Source organism: Chanodichthys erythropterus, chromosome 10, assembly GCF_024489055.1.
Source record: "Chanodichthys erythropterus isolate Z2021 chromosome 10, ASM2448905v1, whole genome shotgun sequence".
NCBI lineage: Eukaryota > Metazoa > Chordata > Actinopteri > Cypriniformes > Xenocyprididae > Chanodichthys > Chanodichthys erythropterus.
Window position 1 is genome coordinate 46,666,394 of NC_090230.1, and position 22,322 is coordinate 46,688,715.

A 22,322-nucleotide genomic window follows, 5' to 3' on the forward strand; every position below is an offset into this window, starting at 1 on the left:
TCATAAAAATACATTTCTAATAACTTTTCAAAATTTCAAAGCTATTTTTAACTATTTTCTTCATTGTGACAATAATTAATTATGAGTTTACCATAAACTGCAAAGTGTCTGCTTTCAAATGAGACCTTACTTATGCTTTTAGTGCAAAGGGTTCATGAACTGTATCTGTTTTAGTTTGGGTATGTCATTATTTGGGATGTTCCAAAAGCTGGGGTGCTGGCTAACAGGTTAAAATGAAAACGATCCTCAGAAACGATCTCCGTCTATCTCCGATTACACAACCGAAAACGCATGTCAAATGACCATTCATGCACACTGGGCATGCGCATACAAGTGTAAACAATTGCCTCTTGCGCATGTAGGTAGCTGCAATATAAAAAAATGCAGAGTTTAACTGCACAATGGCTGCTAAAAATCAAATCAAAGCCAGCAAAGATTGCAGTTCGGTCTCCATGTTATTGTTTACATGGTCATCAAGGATACGCAAAGCGAATGTGGGCATCGTTTTCAAAAGTTTTTGAGGTTCGAAAATGCTGGCGTTGTGTAAAAGACAGGCGTAACCGTAGCAAAACATATGCGCTTTAAAACAAAAATGCACTAGTGTAAATGGGGCCTTAGCATACCAAAACTGTTCAGAAAGTAGATTTGTCCCAATTTTTGTACTTATGCACTATTTTATGTCATTTTGTAGTATAAATAGTGTGATCAGACTGAATATCCCAAAAAGATAAAGTGCACTTCAAATTCCCAGATGACACACTTAATTAATCAGAAAAACAAAGCGCTGGACCTTATGTTAAAATAACCTTATAAATTACATCAGACACTAGAGTACATAGTGCATGGCATAAGTGCATAGTGTAACCGAACATTATTTATATAATTTTTTACCTCTAATACACCACTATGTCCAACTGCGTTCAACTTCCGGTTAGTGAGGTCTGATCGCGCTCTGACAACGGAAGTGATGTCTCGCGCTCATTGAAGTATATGGGCGAGACATCACTTCCGTCACCAGAACGCGTTTTTTGACCTCACTAGCAGGAAGCTGAACGGAGTTGGACATAGTGGTGTATTAGAGGTAAAAATTATATAAATAATGTTCGGTTTCTCACACAAACCGATCGTTTCGTGTCTTAGGACATTAATGTGTCGTCACGAGCCGCAGGTTTTAATTTTGATTTGTCTAAGCAAGTTTTATTTACTGTTATAGTTGAAGTTCCCAATCACTGCTATTATTTGACTGACAGACGGCAGCGGTTGCAGGGAAAAAATCATAATTTGCATTCGACTGAACAAAAAAAGTCACCTACATCTTGGATGCACTGGGGGTAAGCAGATAAACATCAAATTTTCATTTTTGGGTGAACTATCCCTTTAATGTAAATGTGAGGCTCAAACATGTCCCAGTACTTACTAGAGGCTAACGCTTAGTTATTCTAGCACACAGATTGAAAGGGGGTCTGAGATATCAAGACACAAGTTTATGACTTGTTATTAGCATGTCCAAATACTGGTGTAGTATCTGCTAATGCTTAACTATGCTTAATAAATTCTAATACTTAACTATGCTAACACTTACAGTATAAGCAAATGTAAAATGGGCATCTGTGACATTAAGACACTTTTGAGTACGCAGCATGAATAGGCAAGCTGTGGGACATACTACTTCATCATAATTGTATCTTTAACGGACCGCTCCTGTCACTGTTTAAATTGCATTGTCAATCATCTTGTCACAGTTAACATCCTCCCCATTTCATTTAATTAGGCTACCTACTGTATTAGAGAGAAATGTAGTAGACCATTGATCTGCCAGTCGTGGGTCTTTCATGCGGACAACTCTCCTCATGTGTTTGCATAATGGTGCATTTCATTTAATGAAGTTAATGAATAATTATTTTTCATCAGGATAGATAGGCTACAGATTAGATAGGCTCACTCAAACCCCTTTATCTAAACCTTTTGCACATCTGCCATGTTTGTAGTTTTTAACAATTTTTATTTGTGTTTGTAGTTCTAATCGAATCCTTGTCCAACATGCAATGTGTTGTGGGCAATATTAGCCATTAGAGTGAGCGTGGATCTGCACTTCGAATTCTAACTGAGTAGACCATCCTGTTATCTGTGGGATACTCATTAATACTCATACTAAGATTTGAGACACACTAATTCTAATTTCGAATACTATGTAAAATAATAGGATGTAGGATAATAGTATAGCCTATGCGAATTGGGAAGCAGCACATGACTTTTTAGCTTGTCCAAATACTGGTGTAGTCTGCTGTCTTAAGACTAACCCATATGCTGAGACCTAAGTGCTAATGCAAACATTAAAATGGGGTCTTTGGTATCAAGGCAGATTTATAGATGTGATATCATGTCCTTAATTGACATACTTAAAAGATGCTAATACTTAGATATGTTAACAATTGCTTTTATGCCAAAATTAAGGGGTCTGTGACATCAAGACATGGTTTATGACTTAGCATGTTCCACTGGTGTACTACTGTATATTAAGAGATGCTAACATGTAGCTGTGCTAACACCTAAATGCAAAGGCAAACATTGAAATGGGAGCTGGTATCAAGACATAAGTTCTTTTTAGAATTTTAATACTGGTGTACTGTCTTAAAAGATGCTAATGCATAGTTAAGCTAACACTTAAATGCAAATGGGGTCTGTGATAACAAGACACAAGTTTATGACTTGTTAGCATGTCCCAATACTTGTGTAGAATCTTAATAGATGCTAATGCTTAGCTATGCTAAAACTTCTACCACAACGCAAGCACTGAGAGGTGTTCACTCAAAAGTAGGCTATGTACTTTCCTTTCATCAGTGAAGTACATACTTTTAGCGCATAGTAGTCTATAAGTTTCAAATGGATATGCAGCCAATGTGTAGGGAAGACGAGAAATCAAATCATATACTCTGTCCTGTAACTCAAAGTAATAAGAAAAAAATTGAGTCAAAGCTTTAATATCAAAGCCAACTTCAAATGCTTTAATGATGTATGAACCGTTGTCATGAGCCGTTAGCGTTATTATGCAGCACTCAGAATGTTCTTTTTTTTACCAGTTCTCATGCAGTTGGACTTTTCTTGAGTGCTAAGATTCCCACATAGTTTAATCATTTCTGTCCTTAAACTGCTGATTTTGCACATCTATATGAATGTGCGTAGGTGTTTTTTATGAAGTGAATCTTATCTGGATTTTACTGTCTTTTTCTCTCTTTTTTGAAGTTCCTTGAGCATACAGCCACAGACATTTGAGTTGGAATTTTTTAGAGATGCTGGAGGCTCATCAAATCTCTAAAATGGAGTTGTGATTTCAACCGATCAGTCAGTTCTGATCATATCACTGCAATTATAACACGCAGAATTTAGATTCCCAATTTTGGAACATCAAGAGTGTTATATTGATTAATTTACTGATGAATGATTATTAATATGATATCTTTAAGATAAATTTGTAAGTTAAGCTTGGAATAAAAAAAAAAATGCAGAGTATAATTGCATAATGTAGAGTGGGAGATTCTATAAAAATCAGCAAAAACGTCAGCAAAGAAACTTACACCCCCTCTTTTCCTATTCTCACATATTTCAATATGTGGCAATAGGAGAATAGCTCTCTACTCTCTCCCATGCACAAACGCCTCCTCCCAGTCCATCCAAGCAGAGGCGGTTTGTTCAGAAACGTCCCACCCTAATCTCATTCTGAGTGTGTGCTGTGGATTTGAGCAATTTCGCCTCTCTGGAATGCTTCAGTGACGCCGTTAATTGTCATGATTCAAAGTTGTGAGTCATGATTCATTTGTCAAACCCTGCTCTCCTTCACATTGGCCTCACTCTCCCTTCTTTCATTGAACTGTCATGTCTATTAAATAATACACAAATTGGTACAGATTCTGGAGGACACTGTGTTATTGAGAAGTTATTTATGACTAAGTAAGAAAATTAATTTATTAACAGCGGAAGAGAAATTGATTTTGGCTCTCTAAAACACATTTACTGTACAGTATAAATTATAATGAATTGTTTTATAAAATATAAATGGTCATTTATGTAATATACAGTATAGGTTTTAATGTATGATAATAAATTCTTAAGTAAAACAATATTGACTATTTTATGGGTATAAAAGACACACAATAAAACTGCACAGAGTGGACAACCAAACACGTCTCGTAATGTAAAATTTTCATTCCATAAAGTGGTTATGTAAGATAGTGAAGGAGTTTGCTCACTGAGATGTTTGACCTCGTCTTCAAGCCATTCGGGAGTGATATATGAGGGACTTCAGCCAAACCATCTACATCTCTGACAGACAGCTTTGCCGCCTGATAAAATGTCCCTTTACTGTGCTTATAATTGGCTTTGTGTGTGAGCCAAACTTTGGGGTTTCTTTTCCTAGAGGGAAACAAAAGATTACAACTTCTGTAAAGAACTTTTCAATCTACTTGCTGACACTACTTATTCTGTCTGTCAACCAAAATGAAGTGCTTATACAAAAAAAAAGGTTGTGATGAATAAGGGTGTGGACAAAGCAGATGAGAAGAGCAGAGAGGATGAATGTGGATGGGAACTCCTCCTGTTTCTCTTCTGCGTGTTGTATAAGAGGGGATTTTTGGACATGGCGTTTTCACTGATGCTTCTCCCCTAAACCACTTATGGCTTTGCCGTTTGCAATCACGCATCAATTGTCTGCAAGCACAGCAGGGTGGGACTGACCAAGTGGGCATCAAATCCCTCAAAGATCCCATCTGCAGTAGAAGAATGAGGTTTTAGAACTCACAGTTGAAAAAACTGTTCACTTTACAATGAACTTTACTTTAAACGGAAAATGCCATGTTGCCATGACTTAAAATTTGATATGTTTGATGACAATTTTAGGTAAGAAGAACTTATATTTGTTGTAAAATATGCAGAATATCCCCTTTATGTATACACTCTATAAAATGCTGGGTTAAAAACAACTTAAGTTGGGTTGAAAATGGACAAACCCAGCAATTGGGTTATTTTAACCTAGCGGTCGGGTTAAATGTTTGCCCAACGTGCTAGGCAGTTTTATTTAACCCAACTATTGTTTAAAAATTACTGTATTGCTTGCTTAAAATGAACCCAAAATAGGTTGGAAATTAAAAAATAATAATAATCAAATTACAATAATAATAAGGTAAGGTAAAAATGTATTAATAAGCCATTTAATAATGTTTATTCTTTAATTAATATTAATTAAATGCATTAATAAATATTAATTTATTAAACATATCAATGAATGTTAATTTCCAACATACTTTGGGTTCATTTTAAGGAAGAAATACAGTAATTTTTGAGTTAAATAAAACTACTCAGCAGGTTTGGCAAACATTTAACCCAACCATGGGTTAAAACAACCCATTCGCTGGGTTTGTCCATTTTCAGCCCAACTTGGGGTGTTTTTTAGAGTGTAGTTTTAAATTGGAAAGCACGCAACAACATTTTTGTCTACTGAATTAAAACATAAATTGGGAAAAATTAAAACATATGTTAGGAAAAACAGAACAAAAATACACTTTTATGATGTTTAGAAACAGGGTATATTATAAAAGTGTAACACCAAAAAAAAAAAAAAATTTACATGATAATAGCTGGCAGCCATAAAATACTAAAACTATAATACAAACAAAAACGAACTGAAATTATAAAATACTGGGGAAAAAAATGAACACTAATGGAAAACTAACAAAAAACAAATTAAATTCAAAGGACAAATAAATACATAAAACAGAAATAAAACTAAATAACTTCGAAACAACCGACAACATCACATGAAAACTCAAGAAATACAAACTTTAGTTATTTATTTGACAAAGACAAATACTCAACCAGCCCCCTAGAAAACAAAACATTCTAGTGCCTACAGGCTCCTTTGTAAAAGTCTCAAGAATTAGTCTATGTTGTCAAAGAAACAACAGATGAAGAAGCTTGTTTAACAAACCATCATATCTGTCAGATCATTACAACTTGTACAAAACCAAAAGGAACAAGCTGAAACACACAATGGGGGAAAAAAGGATAAGAACTGCAAACTTGGACTGAGGCAAACCCACTTATGAGAGTTCAGTGAAGTTTCTTGCTTTGTAGTTTCATGAAAGAGCCAAAAAATCAATAGTAATGCTAAAGACCAAATCCTGTAATGCAGTAGAAGGGAACACAGCGAGATGAATACGACTGTAAAATCTGGCTTTAGTCTGCGTGTGATATACACAAAACTGAGCTCAAGCCTCTCACTGAAGCTTTTAATGATATGAGAATTTCTGTTGTATTTTTCAATGGAAATGTCCTTGGGACCAAGTAGCATAATACGGATGATTGTACTGAACTAAGTAAAAGAGATGCATATTCAGCTGTTCTCACATGCACACACACGCTCTTCCAAAAGAAAAAAAATTCACTGTCGCCTCTTTGATTCCGCTCCCCAAAACCCATTAAACGGCACATCTTAAGCAGAAGCTGTTTTTCTTCCTCTTTAACATCCTTCCTTCAGGGGCCCTGAAGAGAATACAGCGTCTGACACATTCCTTTTTTTATATTTTTCATTCGTAGTAGCTTATCTGCTCTGTTAAACTAGTTTGAAATGAAAGCAATAGTTCAAATTCTGAAATCATTTCTCACTCCCATGTCTTTTGAAACATACGTTACTTTCTTTCTTCTGTGAAACACAAAAGGAGATGTTTAGTAGAATGTTTAAGCTGTACTTTAAGCTGTCTGTCAAGTAAGATTTTCGGTGAATATCTTCAATTTTATTCTGTTTGTCACACAAAGCTATCAAATTACTTCAGATGACTTGAAATATAAAGTATTAGTTGTGGCATCCTGATATGATGCTTTTATGCTGCGTTTTTGTTCTTTTTAAAGCTTGAGAGCTACTAGTCCCCATTCACTTATGTTGTGTTAAAAAGAGTAGCATAATTCTTACACGTTTCACAATAACAACATGGATAATAATGTAGAATTGCCTGTCAAAAGTGCCCACAAGCATTCTGGTCACTATTTGAATCTGGCCCCACCCTCAGTGAAAGCCTATTATTTGGTCCATTCCTAGCACCACAAATTATTTACAAGCAATCAGGACTGAAGTGTATGATGGGATATTGTCTGTCTTAGGCCACAACAAGTACCAGACTAGTTTGACTGACAATTTCTGTCACTTGCATCTGCAATAAAAGTACTGTTTAGACAGTGACAATGTTTGCTGTCTGCCACAGTTCTCTGAGACTGTAATCAGATTAATTGTGCTTTTGTATTTAGTATTTAATCAGAAGTGCTAATCAGTATCGAGCAATCAGCCTGTTAATCAGTAGCGTTGTGACTACAATAATTTCACAGCAAAGATCCTTCACAATGTAGTGCACTTCTGCCACTCCTGCCATTTAAATCCACAGAGAAAGTGACGATTAATAGGGGAAAACAAAAAAAAAATTAATGTACTGAAATTATCAGTGCATAAATACTTTGCTAGTATGAGAATTTGAACACACAGCTTTGGAATTGTGGAGCTATAATATTTCAAACTATATTTTACGGTCACTGAACACAGAAAATAATGGTGTCACATACTCTGTATTCATGAGGTGTCATGTCGGCATATGTGTGTGCAGGTGTGTATGTTGGTGTGTCGGGCAGATGGTGGGGATGGACGAGAGGGAGCTGCTTTGTGACCCACAGGTGGCTGTTCACAGGATACGACCTGCTAAAAGGCAGACCAACACCTGGAGAAGACTTAGAGTTGAAAGAGAGAGGAAATAATGAGTGGTGAACACACTCTCTCACATACAAGAAATATACAGCGAGTAAAAGCTAGAGGGCACAAAGGTTAAAACAGGAAGCCAGGACTCTCCGCATATTTCTCGCTCACGGCAGTATATAGTATAAAGTATATATAAGGGTGGGCTATATGACCAAACTCTTATATTGCAATATAAGTCATTTTATTTCTCAATAACAAAATATATCACAATATAGTTTTTTTTTCCCTGGAAAAAAGGTTGTTATAATGCCAGCATTTTAGATGACATAAAATTTCTCAATTCAATTATTCTAACAGCACATGAAAAACTAATATTAGACTTCTATTAGCCTAACGAAGCAAAACGTTCTTAAGCTTATTAAAGACAAGTAAACGGTCAGTAATAAAATAAAAACAAAAAAATAATTACAAACAATAGGAATACAAATGAATAGAAATGTAAAAAAAAAAAAAGTTTAGAAGAATGTTTAAGCTATCGTTACAATAGAAAGTGAATGGTGACCATGTCTGTCAAGTAAGATTTTCAGTGAATAACTTCAATTGTACTCTGTTCGTCACACTAAGCTATCAAATTACTTCAGACGACTTGGAATATAATACATTAGTTGTTATGATGCTTTTAGTTAAATTTTTGTCCTTTTTTAAGCTTGACAGCCACTATTGCCCATTCTCTTAATGATGTTTTATTAACAAATTTCTGGAGGAACACATTTGTCAGCATGAGAGGAGGCATATATATACAGTACATAGTCAACTCACCTATGTTCCTCGACAGTTTTCTGCATTTGGCCCCGTCCTAAGTGCCCAACATGTCTGAAATTGAGCTCTTGCCATCTGATGAAGAACCTTTCAACCTTGGGGAATCTCCGCAGTCCGCCGGCCAAAAGGGTTCCCATATGCCAAGACGCAGAGGCCTACCCTCGCCCCTGCCGGCGAGACATTCGCCATCTTCCTCCGTGTCTTTCTCTACTCCAGCCCATTCAGTCATCCCTGCCATAGAGAAATAGAAAGTTAAAAGGTTAAAGGGTTAGTTTACCCAAAAATGAAAATTCTGTCAATAATTACTCACCCTCATGGCGTTCCACAGACCTTATTATATTTTTGATAAAATCTGATGGCTCAGTGAGGCCTCCATTGACAGCAAGTTAATTTACACTTTCAATGCCCAGAAAGCTACTAAAGACAGTTCATGTGACTGCAGTGGTTCAACCTTAATGTTATGAAGTGACGAGAATATTTTTTGTACGCCAAAAAAACAAAAAAAACAACAACTTTAGTCAACAATAACCAGTGATGGGCGATTTCAAAACAAGGCTTCATGAAGCTTTGAAGCTTTACGAATCTTTTGTTTCGAATCAGTGGTTTGGAGCATGTATCAAACTGCCAAAGTCACGTGATTTCAGTAAAAGAGGCTTTGATATGTCATAAGTGTTTCCAAACATTTTGAAATTTAAATGGTTCACCACTGGAGGGTGATGATCTCTGTGAACTAGTGATGGGCAGAGCAAGGCTTCGTGAAACACTGAAACAGTTGAAGCAAATGAGCCGAATTATGTTGAGGCTTCGAAGCGGTCTGACACCCGTCTCCACGGTGACACTTATTGGTCACTTGCACATGTTGTTGTTTTATTGAAAGTAAAATCTATAAATTATATAATAAGACTGAATATCAAGTGTATAAAATGCCTTCGTTTATCAATTTTCAGGGCTTGTTTTGTTTGGCTCAGCTAAACAGGCCAATAAGAGACTTATTAACTACTATTATGATTTTTAATTATAGGCCTACTAATGTCTAATTAAAATGTCTACAAATGTATAAAACTGATCAGAGATCAGGTAAAACCAATAGACTTGATTCATGGGTTCACAGTGATCATCGCCCCCCCAGTGGTGAACCATTGAAATCTCAAAACACCTATGACGTAATGAAGACCTGAATTCACGTGACTTTGGCAGTTTGATACACGATCTGAACCAAGCTTCGAAGCTTCATGAAGCATTGTTTCGAAATCCCCCATCAATAGAAATTGTTGAATAAAGTCCCTTTTTTTCCCCACAAAGTATTTTCGTCACTTCATAATATTAAGGTTGAACCACTGTAGTCACATGAACTTTTTTTAAATGTCTTTAGTAGCTTTCTGGGCATTGAAAGTAAATTAACTTGCTGTCAATGCAGGCCTTACTGAGCCATCAGATTTTATCAAAAAAATCTTAATTTGTGTTCCGAAGATGAATGAAGGTCTTACTGGTGTGGAACGACATGAGTGTGAATAATTAATGCCAGAATTTTAATTTTGGGGTGAACTAACCCTTTAAGATTAATTCAGATATTCGATTCTCACACTTAAATCTCAGATTCCATCCCAGCCAGCTCTTACTCTCCACCCATCTGCTCAGCCCCACAAGAGCACAGCTCAAATCCTTCTTGTGCTCTGCCCCAGGTTGAATTTTTTGCATAGCTTTCGGTCACTACACCGAAATAGTCTGTTTAGCATTCCCCCATAGACAGTGCAAATTAAGTGATTATTTTTATTCTATTTAAACTTATTATGATTTTTTTCTACATTTTTGTCCACCAATATATCGAGCAAAACCCATAGGTCCCCCAAACACTTCTTCTACCTGTGCAAGACTGGGCCCTCTTTGAGTGCTGGGCTGTGGTGGTAGGCCTTCAGCAAAGTCTGGGCCACACCTCAGATCCTTCCACCACCAGACCCCACTTTTCTCCACCTCCAGCAGCAGACGCGTGCATAAGGCTGCCTCTGCTAGTGCCGCAGGCCAGTCCCCACTATCCATTCTTCCCATTATTTCTAACCCTGTTCCCTACCCTTAGGCTCCAGCTCTAGCAGCAGATGCTAGCTTGAGGCTGCCTCCACGAGTGTTGCAGGCCCAGTCCTCACTGCCTTTCCTCACCGCTATCTCTAACTCTAACTCCAGCAGACTTAAGCATGAGGATGCCTCCATTAGCAGCACAGGCCCAGATCTCACAGCTTCTTCCTTCTGATGTTTCTAACCCTCTCCCCTGTCTGTAGCCTACAGCTCCAACAGCAGACCCTCACGTGAGGATACCTCCATTAGCGGCGCAGGCCCAGATGTCTAATTTTCCCACTAATTTTCCCTAACCTCCCTGTTCCTCCCCAGGTCCCAAGCGTGAGGCTGCCTCCACAAACATCCTCAGCCTTGGCCTTTCTCCCTCCTAACTCTTTCCCCCAAACTACATCTTCATTCTATCTGTTCTCCACAACACCAATGCTATCGCTCTTCTCACTATTAATCTTAACAGTGTCATAGATCTTCAATCTAGTTCCATTACATGCGTTGCCTATAGAATGCGTTGTGAAATCTGCACAGGAAACTTTCTGCTCTCACGTGAAAGTCACAAATGCGTAGACTCCTATTTAAATGTCTGACTTTTGCGGAAAAATACTAAATGTTACCAGACAAGGCCTAAAAATGTATGAAAAGTTTTGTGACACAATACTGCATGCCACATGAGCAAAACTGCAATAGAGATATTAATACAAAACTCATATCAGTTGTTGAATTTCCACCAGTCTACCAGTATATCTCTGAGCCATAGCTCAGACACAATGCTGACCAAAAGAGAAGTTCTTTCTTACTGACATAGGTTTATTCTGTATGTTTTAAGTACTGCATAGTAATTCATACCAGTATTCACATCTCAGTTTGCTTGTGTGTGTGTGTGCGCGTATAAAGCGGAAATTAAATTCTCTAACACAGTGTAAATAGGTCACTTCTTATGAGATTCAAAACATTAAAATTCCTCAAGGCTCCAAACTTTCAAGTCCTTGTTAGGGGTGTGGACTGCATCTTAAATTATACCTATTATCAGAGGCAATACAAACTCATTTTTTCCTATTTCAGAACAAAACATTTCATCTTAGTCACGGCACACAAGGGTAATTACTCTGTACAGTCATCGTTTTGTTGCCGCATGTAAAGCAGCCAACCACAAATAGAACTTTTAATTAAGGTTAGTACTTGCATATTTTATTCATTCCTGTTTGAGGACTTCTCAACATTGGGTTGACTGTACTTATAAACAATTTCATATTAGCATGTATTTTCATTAATGATACTACATTTTCCTCTGTGCACAGTGTAGGACCTGCTGACATTTTGATAAACTGACAAAGAATTAAAAAAAAAAAAAAAAGGTGAGTGATTGAGACCACAGACCCCACCCCAGAGAATAAACTGTCACAGATACCACTGGACAGATATCTTGAGATTTCCTGAATTTTTGACAGCTAAGACTAAAATAACTTGCTCTTGAACTATCATAGATGCCAGTTTGACTCATGCATCACCAATACATTCTTGCTTTAAAACTTCAAATAAAGACCAAATCCTGTGACAGTAAAAGAATAGTCTAAATGATTGTGTCCTTCATTATCAGATCTAAGCTTTTCTTGTACATATGTTGCATGATCTTGGACTTCACACATCTATCTCATAACAGTTTTCTTGTTTAGTTCTCTCTGGTGTTAAAAGTCAGACAGCCAAAGACAAGCAGATCAGCCAATCTAAACAGAGCTACACAGATAAAGCATTAAGAATTAAGATATTAATGTCTAACTATGAAAGACTAGAGATATCTGGGTTTATTTTTGAAGAGTTTGAGCAGTACTGAGCTTCAGGACCTTGCAGTGGAGTTCAGGAATGTAATGTGTCCTCTGGTCAGAAATCACTGAATTGAACTGATTATTATCTAATAAATGATTCTCACAGTCAGTTTCATTTCACACAGAAAGCAGCACTGAACAAATATTGCTGATCTGTTTATAAATCATTTGTAGATGATAACATGTTAATGTTTTTAAATCAGCTTTAAACATACTTAATAGTTTTTGTCATGTGATCTTGAGCTTCACACATTTTTTATGACAGTTCCATTGTGTTTACACAGCTGTAGGCGATGATAAAAGCAGACACGCATACAGAGACAGGCAGAGCTGAATGATAGAAAGAACATTCAATATTGTCACAGAATAATAGCAAAAATGTCTGATGGTATTTATGACGATGTGATCAGGACTGAGTCTGAGGGGATAAACAGAGAGAGAGAGAGTTGAGATGACGGTGGCAATCTATGAGAGTGCAGATTGTGTGAGAGATCATGACTTCAGGACAGAGACAAACACACACCAACCACTGCAGAGTACAGGTAATCATGTTCATTTCTGTGATGAAAACATCAGTCTGCACATGTTCAGTCATTTATTTTCATATCTGTGGTGTTCAGGAAGTGATTGTGAAGATCAGAAGCTCCAGAGCAGCTCTAGTGTGTTTGGTGCTGCTGTGTGTTCTTCTGCTGACTGCAGTCATAGTGCTGGGTGTCCACATCCATACAAAGAGCACAAACTACACAGAAGAGAGAGACCAGCTACTAACCAAGATTAACCTCACTGAAGAGAGAGATAGGCTACTAATCACAATCAAAGCTAGAAAGATCAGATAGTGATCAAGAACCAAAACCTGACAAATGAAATGACAGTGTTATTATACTTATTAAAGAGTTACTATGGTCTACTAATACATCTTCATGAAAAGGGTAATCATGACCACAACTATACAAACATTCAACATTAACAACATAAAATACATAATCTTTGGGTGCAAATGATAAGTTGTGTAGTTCAGTGTGATGGGAATGAAGAGCTGATACTTTAACTGGTTGTGTTTAGATGGATGGATTTACTTTCGATCCAGTTTTTACTACATTTCCTCTGAGAAGAAGAACTGGACTGAGAGCAGAAGAGAGAGGAGCAGATCTGATCATCATAAACAACAAAGAGGAACAAGTGAGTGAAAGATAGTGTCTGTGTGGTCCTTCTACGTTTTGTCCTCAAAGGGGAATACAGAAATGTTTGACCTTGTGGTTGACATTTTGCTGAATGATTTCTGTGAGGTGTTGTGTTTAGGGGATAGAATAAAGAGTTTGTACAGTATAAGAATCATTATATATGGAAAGTATGTGTGTGTGTGTTCTTCTATATATTGTTTATGAGAACACAAATGTGTATAATGACATTACAACGTAAACATGGAAGCGTCCTCATAAACCAAATGGCTTAAAAAACATACTAAATGGTGTTTTTTTGAAATTTAAAAAATGCAGACAGTTTTCTGTAATGGGTAGGTTTAGGGGTAGTGGTAGTGTAGGCGGATAGAATATACAGTTTGTACAGTATAAAAACAGAGAGTCCCCGTAAACCACATATAAGTATGTGTGTGTACAAGTGTGTGTACTTGCTTTGGATGGATGTGAAAGGATGTGAAGTCAGTTGAATTTTGTCATTATCAGATTACAACATAATTGTTCTCCTCAGGATTTTGTTAAGAAAATGTCTGGATTGGTCTGACTAACAGTGATGAAGAGGGCACATGGAAATGGGTTGATGACACGAACATGACCTCTGGGTGAGAAATCACTGAATTGAACTGATTTAATCTAATAATGATTCTCACAGTCAGTATCATATCACACAGAAAGCAGCACTGAACATCTAATGCTGATCTGTACTTACAGCTTCTGGAGGTCTGGAGAGTCAAATGGTCAAATGGACACAGGACAGAACTGTGTTTTAACTTATAAACCAGGATGGGCTGATTATCCATGTAATTATCATTTTAAATGGATCTGTGAGAAAACCATTAAAACAAGTCATTAAATCACATACTTGTTTATGTTGTCGGTAATTACGAACAGACATAAAGGACTTTCTCTCTTTAAGACAATCTAAGAAATATGTACACACACGTTCACTTCCACAGTAAAATTTATGGTAACACTTGACTTAAAGTCTTTATATATAAAGTATTATATAAAAGTATACATAATATATTATAATGCATTATATATTTTCATAAATAATTATAACAAAAGTTAAAATGCATTATAATAATTGCAGATTCCTTGTTACATCTGAAATTGTTTCTCATGTGTTTTAATGCATTACATATTCTAAAGGTGTAACATAAGTATTATAATTATAACTGTGGTTACGATTATTAATGAGATCATACACAATGCATTATAAGGTGCATTATACAAGGAATAATTAATGCATTACAAATACTTTTATAATGCATTATATATAAAGGATTTAAGTAAAATGTTGCCAAATTTATATTCAATTACTTAAGTTTTATATTCTTATTAGTGTTAGTGTTAGTGTTACAGTGGTTGCAGACACACTGTAACAAATTTCTGTAGTTTTCACAGCATTTTTACAGTAAAATAAACAAATCCTTACTGTAGAACCTATACACAGCATGTCGCTGTAAATCTGCAAATCCTCATGGTTAAATTTCAATGGCGCGAAATTCGACAATAAATATATATTGTTACTGTGAATCACAATGAAGAAATTTTGAGCAGGACATTTTCAGCAGCAGAAACAGAGGAAATTCCACACTTTCTCTAGGGTTTGACTTCAGCAAGGTAACTTTGCTCATATTTTGCCATGTTTCCTCATGTAAGTTTACCTGTATTTAGGAGTATGCCAGGAGAGAGATGCAGAGAGCGGCACTATAAGCCATATCATTACAAAGATAACTGTTTTCTCACATAAATTTTATAGATTTTTTTTTATCTGTCAATATTTGATAACGTCATCAGTTTGGTGGAGTAACATTTTTGGAAAAAAGTAAACTGGAACTCCATGCACATGCATGTGTGTTAGCAAAGTGTGCTAGCTGTTTCTCATTGTTTTTCTAGCTATGGCATGATTAATCAAATATCAAAGTGGGCTGAAGTGAAAGAAAACGCAGCAACCGGTAAGAAATTTAAACAGCACTACATTTTTTACAGCATCATGTTTTTCTGAGCTTCTTTGCCGGGCAAGCTACATAGAATAGATGCGTGCCTTTTTAAGAAAATTCCCACCTCGTGGAAGCATAATACGGACATGCCATTGTACACGCATTAACAGTATTTTTTGTATTTCTTCAACAATTTTTCGAATGTTGCCACAGACACAAGGTAGTTTATCTACATTGTGGGGAACATAACATAGTTGTCACAATTATGTTTAGTTGGTTTTGTCATGCACAGACTTTTAGAATGTATTTCATTAGTTCCTGTTTTTCTGTGTTTAATTTCCCAGGTCTCATTTGTTTCTATAGTAACTGTCATTAGTTCATGTGGTTTCAGCTGTGTTTGATTAATTAGTCTCATTTGTATTTACTACTTAAGTTGTGCCTTTTCCTTCATTTTCTGTTCAGTGTTACTCATGATTAAGGTGTGTTACTGTTTTATGGATTATCTTGCCAGAATGTATTAAACTTCGTATTGGATTTATATTCATCTGAGTTTTCTGGTGTCTGCCTGACTTGTGTGACTATAATATAATAAAATATAACATAATTGTTAAAATACGTGGTTAGGAAAGTCACAAATATGAGGAAACATTCAAAGAAAGACTTTAATGATGAATGCGTATAAAGAGAAATATTTGCTCGCTTTTTAACAAGCAAATATTTTAGTGCACTGGAAGAATTCTGTGATTGAGACAGCCCTTAAAATGGCTGACTCCCTGATCAGTGCCCTGACTACTGAACTAGGGAGCTGACTGAGGCCCACCCATTATCATGCAGTCACACTAGTTAATATGGTCACCATAGTAATACACTGTAAACCCGGTGCTAACTACTACTACTAACTTATAAAAATTGAGTACACTGCAATTAAAGTCTGTTAAATCACTGATGCAAATTAAAACAATTACATTTTCTGAACAAGGAGTTTAGTTTTATTTTTGTGTATCTCAACATTTTTGAGTAAACCCTTATACTTAAATTATTATTTTTAAGTTTACTGAGCGATATAAAGTGACATCATCCATATCACGGCATTGCCGATGTTACCAACATGACCAATGTTATCAGAAGAGTTCTGTGTTTTGGTATGTAAAAAATGGTGTTTCTGTGATGTTGAAGTTTTTAGGGTTACCGTCGAGGTGAAGAGTAGTGCCTGCGGTTAGGTCGAGAATGGGTTGTCAAACATCAAGGCTGTATATACTGCATGTTTGTTGATTAATAGTTCATGCAAGTAAATAGTGATAAGTTGCATCCCAAATGACACACTATACACTATGAACTTATACAATGTACTCTTCCATGTAGTGTATGAATTATATACATTTATTTTGTCATTAAACATCGGAGTCTGATCCCCCCTTCCCCTTCGCAATGTAATTTAAGCTGCGACAGTTGAGTGCATGAAATGTCCAACATTCCACACTTAATTTTTCCGTTAATTTAGTGCATCATCATTTAGTGGGTATTTAAAATGCACTTTTTCTTTTGGGAATTTTCTGTGTGAACACACTACTCACACTATTTGTACTTAAGAACGTCAAAGAATAGAGCATGACTACACGAATTGAGATGCACCTAGTGTTTTTGATGGTTAAATTAGCGCATGCTTGTGTGCTGTTGCTAACCAGCACTTAACCATAAAAATTTGTAAAATTCAGTTAAAGTTAGTTTATTCAATATTTCAATTAAATTGTAATTACTGAATTTGTGTAATAGAAAATAATCTTTGAGTTGTTTACTTAAATGTTTTGAGTATTCAGAATGTCTTGGGTTTTACAACCACTGCATCAAAATATTTGAAAAATAAGAATTTTACGTATGGTAAACAATAGTTTTAAATACAGTGGACATCGTACATCGGTGTCTACAATAATTTTGAGTACTTATCGGGTTTTACAGTGTACTAATGTTACCTGGATAATTTAATTTAGCCAGTCCAACTTGTATTCATTGTCATCAAGCCATCAGTCTTGCCTTCTTAGTCATCTACATTAATAACTAATTTCTTCCACTGCAGGAAACTACTCCAGCCCAGAAGGAAGTTTCCCATTCAGAAACAAAGTCAGTATCAAGGATTTTGAAGCTTAAAATTCTACTGTTTTTGAATTATATTTACTTTCTCTTTTTATCATTTTCAATTATATCTGGACATTTTAATTCAACTTCAACAAAAAGGATGGATTTGTATGTTTAGGAGTGTTGTATACATAATAATAAAAATGTATAGCTTATAAATATAATATAAATATAAATATAATGTAAAATATTTTATGCCCATATATTTTCAAATTTAAAATGTTTTAAATAAATAAATTAATTAAATAAATAAATAAATTTAATCACGGTAACTATTTTGTTACTGTGTATAATAATAAACACAGTAACAAAATAGTTACCGTGATTAAATTTAGAGTAAGCCTACTGTGGAACAGAACATAGCAACTTGCTTGCTAATTGCCACCAGCAAGTTACCGCACATTTTACAGTGTTCTTTTTACAGTGCAGACAGACAAAGAAGATGACTAAGGTTTCAACAACGGGTTTTAATAACAATATTCCTTAATAGGCAGATAGGCAAACAGGCAGGCACAACACACACTATACATAACAGTTATCGGACAAAGACAGAGTGAACCGGAGGAATTTAAGTAGCAATCACAAATGAGGATAATTAATAGAACACAGCTGACATATGAACTAATAACGACAGTAACTTTGGACACATGACAAATGACAACAAACCGAGAAAGTCCATGAAAACACTTAACTGAACACAACTATGACAATTAGATTATTATTCTGTTCTGTGTTTGAGTGTCTGTATCTAATGTTGTTCATCAATGTGACTAATACAGAGGAAGTAGAATACTGTGATCATTTAACATTTAATCCATCAGAAGATGCTTTTGTCTGGGACGACCCTGTAAATTTGAGCAATTTTAGTCTATATAACACAAACTAGCACAAGTAAGTGTAAAAGAGCAAGTGTTGGAGTAGTTTACAGGTATTTTTCTGCATCTGTGTTACTGATGAGAGTATAGAGACTCATTCTGAACTTCATGTCTGTTTGTCATCAGGAAGTGATTCTGAAAGATGGTGCTGTACTTTATATGTCTCTCTTAATTCACCCACTTCCTTCTGTGGCTGCTTCAGTATCTCCATCCACTCGGCCTCTCTTTTAAAGGTGCCGTAGAATGAAAAATTGAATTTACCTTGGGATAGTTGAATAGCAAGAGTTCAGTACATGGAAAAGATACAGTGAGTCTCAAACTCCATTGTTTCCTCCCTCTTATGTAAATCTCATTTGTTTAAAAGACCTCCGAAGAACAGGCGAATCTCAACATAACACCGACTGTTACGTAACAGTCGAGATCGTTTATATGTACGCCCCCAATATTTGCATATGCCAGCTCATGTTCAAGGCATTACACAAGCCAGTATTAACGTCTGGATGTGCAGAGCTGAATCATCAGACTAGGTAAGCAAGCAAGGACAACAGCGAAAAATGGCAGATGGAGCGATAATAACTGACATGATTCATGATAACATGATATTTTTAGTGATATTTGTAAATTGTCTTTCTAAATGTTTCGTTAGCATGTTGCTAATGCACTGTTAAATGTGGTTAAAGTTACCATCGTTTATTACTGTATTCACGGAGACAAGGGCCGTTGTTATTTTCATTTTTAAACACTTGCAGTCTGTATAATTCATAAACAACTTAATTCTTAAATCTCTCCAACACTGTGTAATGTTAGCTTTAGCCACGGAGCACTATCAAACTTGTTCAGAATCAAATGTAAACATCCAAATAAACACTGTACTTACGCGATTAGACATGCTGCATGACGAACATTTTGTAAAGATCCATTTTGAGGGTTATATTAGCTGTGTGAACTTTGTTTATGCTGTTTAAGGCAGTTGCAAGCTCGGGGGCGGGGAGCGCGAGCATTTAAAGGGGCCGCAGCATGAATCGGCGCATATTTAATGATACCCCAAAATAGGCAGTTAAAAAAATGAATAAAAAAAAATCGATGGGGTATTTTGAGATGAAACTTCACAGACACATTCAAGGGACACCTTAGACTTATATTACATCTTTTGAAAATGCGTTCTACGGCACCTTTAACATTTAACACTTTCTTTAGCCAGTGCTGTGTGGTCTGTCAGGTGCTGTGTGGTTTGTGTGGTCTGTGAGTTTTAAGCTGCTACTTTGAATTGTTTGTCAAGGTTAACAGCATGAAAAAAAATGACCAATTTATATGTAAAACAAATGTTTCAGGGAGATTTTAACATAACACAAAAATCTTGTATTAACCAGTCAACATCTCTGCTGTAGAAATTTTGTGAAATTTTTATTCAGCCTGCATTAGTGTGGATGGTCATACAGAAGCTTTCCCTGCTGGAAAATACAGCATAAACCAGCATTTCATAGTCCAGGATGGTTTATTCTGGTATACTGCTGGTCTAACTGGTAGACCAGCATAATCATGCTGTTCATAAGCAAAAAAGGAGCTGCTGTAGCTGGTTTACCAGCATGGTCTTGCGAGGTTGAGTGTGAGTATAGGCCAGTTGTCTGTATTCAAGCAGAGTTTCTGGATAAGTATCATTTTTGCTTGAATATTTCAATATTTAACACAAAGATGTAAAGGAAAAACAAACAATATACAATTAAAACATATGCTTTATTGTAACTTATAAATTGTTTTAGTTATGATTATTAATCAAATGTGTCATCTGAAGATTAAAAAAAAAAAAAAAATGGTAAAATGTCTCAAATGATCTGTTTCAAAGGACCTGTAGACAAATCAGTTAAAAGGAGCTTGTGTATATTGCCAAACAAGAACATTTAGAGATATTACAACAAAGAAAAATGCCAAATAAAAGCATAACCATAAGCAATTTGTTCAATAAGTGAAGTCCTTAAAAGTAATTTCGGGAGGAATGAACCCATCTAATCTTTCAATTAACTACCAGAGCTTATAAGCAGCCTCTCACCTTGCTCCAGCATCAGCTGTTTTGGCATCCCTCACCAATTCCACCAACATAATTTAGGCATCTTGCTACCAGACACATCTTCCAAGAATTAGTAGTCCCAATGGTGGGTATATCTAAGCTCGAGTTGAAGCTGCTTCCATTTTTCGCTGTTGTCCTTGCTTGCTTACCTGCATAAAGTCTGTTTATTTGGCTGTGCAGCTCTAGACGTTAATACTGGCTAGTCTAATGCCTTGAACATGGGCAGGTATATGCAAAAGTCGGGGGCGTACATATTAATGATCCCGACTGTTGCGTCACACTTGGTGTTATGTTGAGATTCGCCTGTTCTTCAGAGGTCTTTTACAAAAATCTAATTTACATAAGAAGGAGGTAACAATGGTGTTTGAGACTCACTGTATGTAATTTCCATATACAGAACTCAAATTATTTAACTATGCCGAGGTAAATTCAATTTTCAATTCTAGGGCACATTTAACCAAAGTCAATTGCCAAGTGACAAACTAAAAGGAACACTAAACAGACTTAAAAATCTTTAGTACATATACCACATGAAAGAAATAAAGTCACACAGGTTTATAATAATTATAGATGCTGTTTTCGGAGTTGTTTAAGCATCCTCCGGTGAGATATTATTGATTTTATTTGGAGTTGATTTCATCTAAGGATGTGTGGAGTCAGTTGTAGCTGTTGTGCTGTCTGCTTGTCTCTTCTCTTTTTTTCTGATGTTGTTGTTCCTTCAGTGATTCTGCTTGTTAACTGCAGGTGTCATCACTAATGGATGGTCAATTATCACTTGTAGAGTGAATTGACTTTATTTCTCTAACTGCAAAACTGCTTCAGTGTTACTTTTACTCAGATTGGGACCATTCGCAGAAGTGGTTTTAATAAATAAACACCACACATATGGAGACCAGAGGGACTGTGGACAAATCAAAACTGATTTTGAAGAGACATTTGTACTTCAGCTTATCCATGAAGGAGGATAAAAAACGCCTCGTAAAACTGAACAGCAATGTAGAGGAATGAAGTATCTACAGTGGTCTTTATGTAAGTAACTTTCTCTTTATTCTCAAGGCCACGATTTTCGTCCTTGATGGTGAAAACTTGAAGTTGTTCAATAATTCACCTCACACTGTTTTCCAGCAGCGCCAAGCATTCAGACTAGCTGAGGCTTGAATGATAAGTAGCATTTAACAAGGATCAACACACACGCACACTCACACTCAGGTTTGTTTTGCTATCAAAGAGAGGACATTCCATGGGCGTAATGGTTTTTATACTGTACAAACTGTACATTCTATCCCTCTACACTACCCATAAACCTACCCATCACAGAAAACATTCTGATTTTTTACATTTTTTATAAAACATTGTTTAGTATGTTTTAAAAGCTCATGAAATGTCCTCATATTTCATGTTTATGTCGCAATACCAATGTAATACCCATGTCATTATACAAATTTGTGTCCTCATAAATCACAAAAACGCACGCACACACATTAAACGTAAAAAGAATAGTCTATATATGTATGTATGTATGTATGCGTGTATGTAGAATTTTGAGCAAAATAATCATCAGTTTAACCATTATCATGCAGCCCTATTCACAGGTAAATTATGCCATCGTAAAAAAAAATGCAGTTATTTTTATATGAGTTTGAATTTTTTTTATGTATGACAACATAAA

At 35.9% G+C, this 22,322-nt stretch overlaps 1 pseudogene; it reads left to right on the forward strand.

The window, feature by feature from the left end:
* Window positions 1–10,740: 10,740 nt before the first annotated feature.
* LOC137028360 (C-type lectin domain family 17, member A-like) lies at window positions 10,741–14,487 on the forward strand (annotated as a pseudogene).
* Window positions 14,488–22,322: the final 7,835 nt, after the last annotated feature.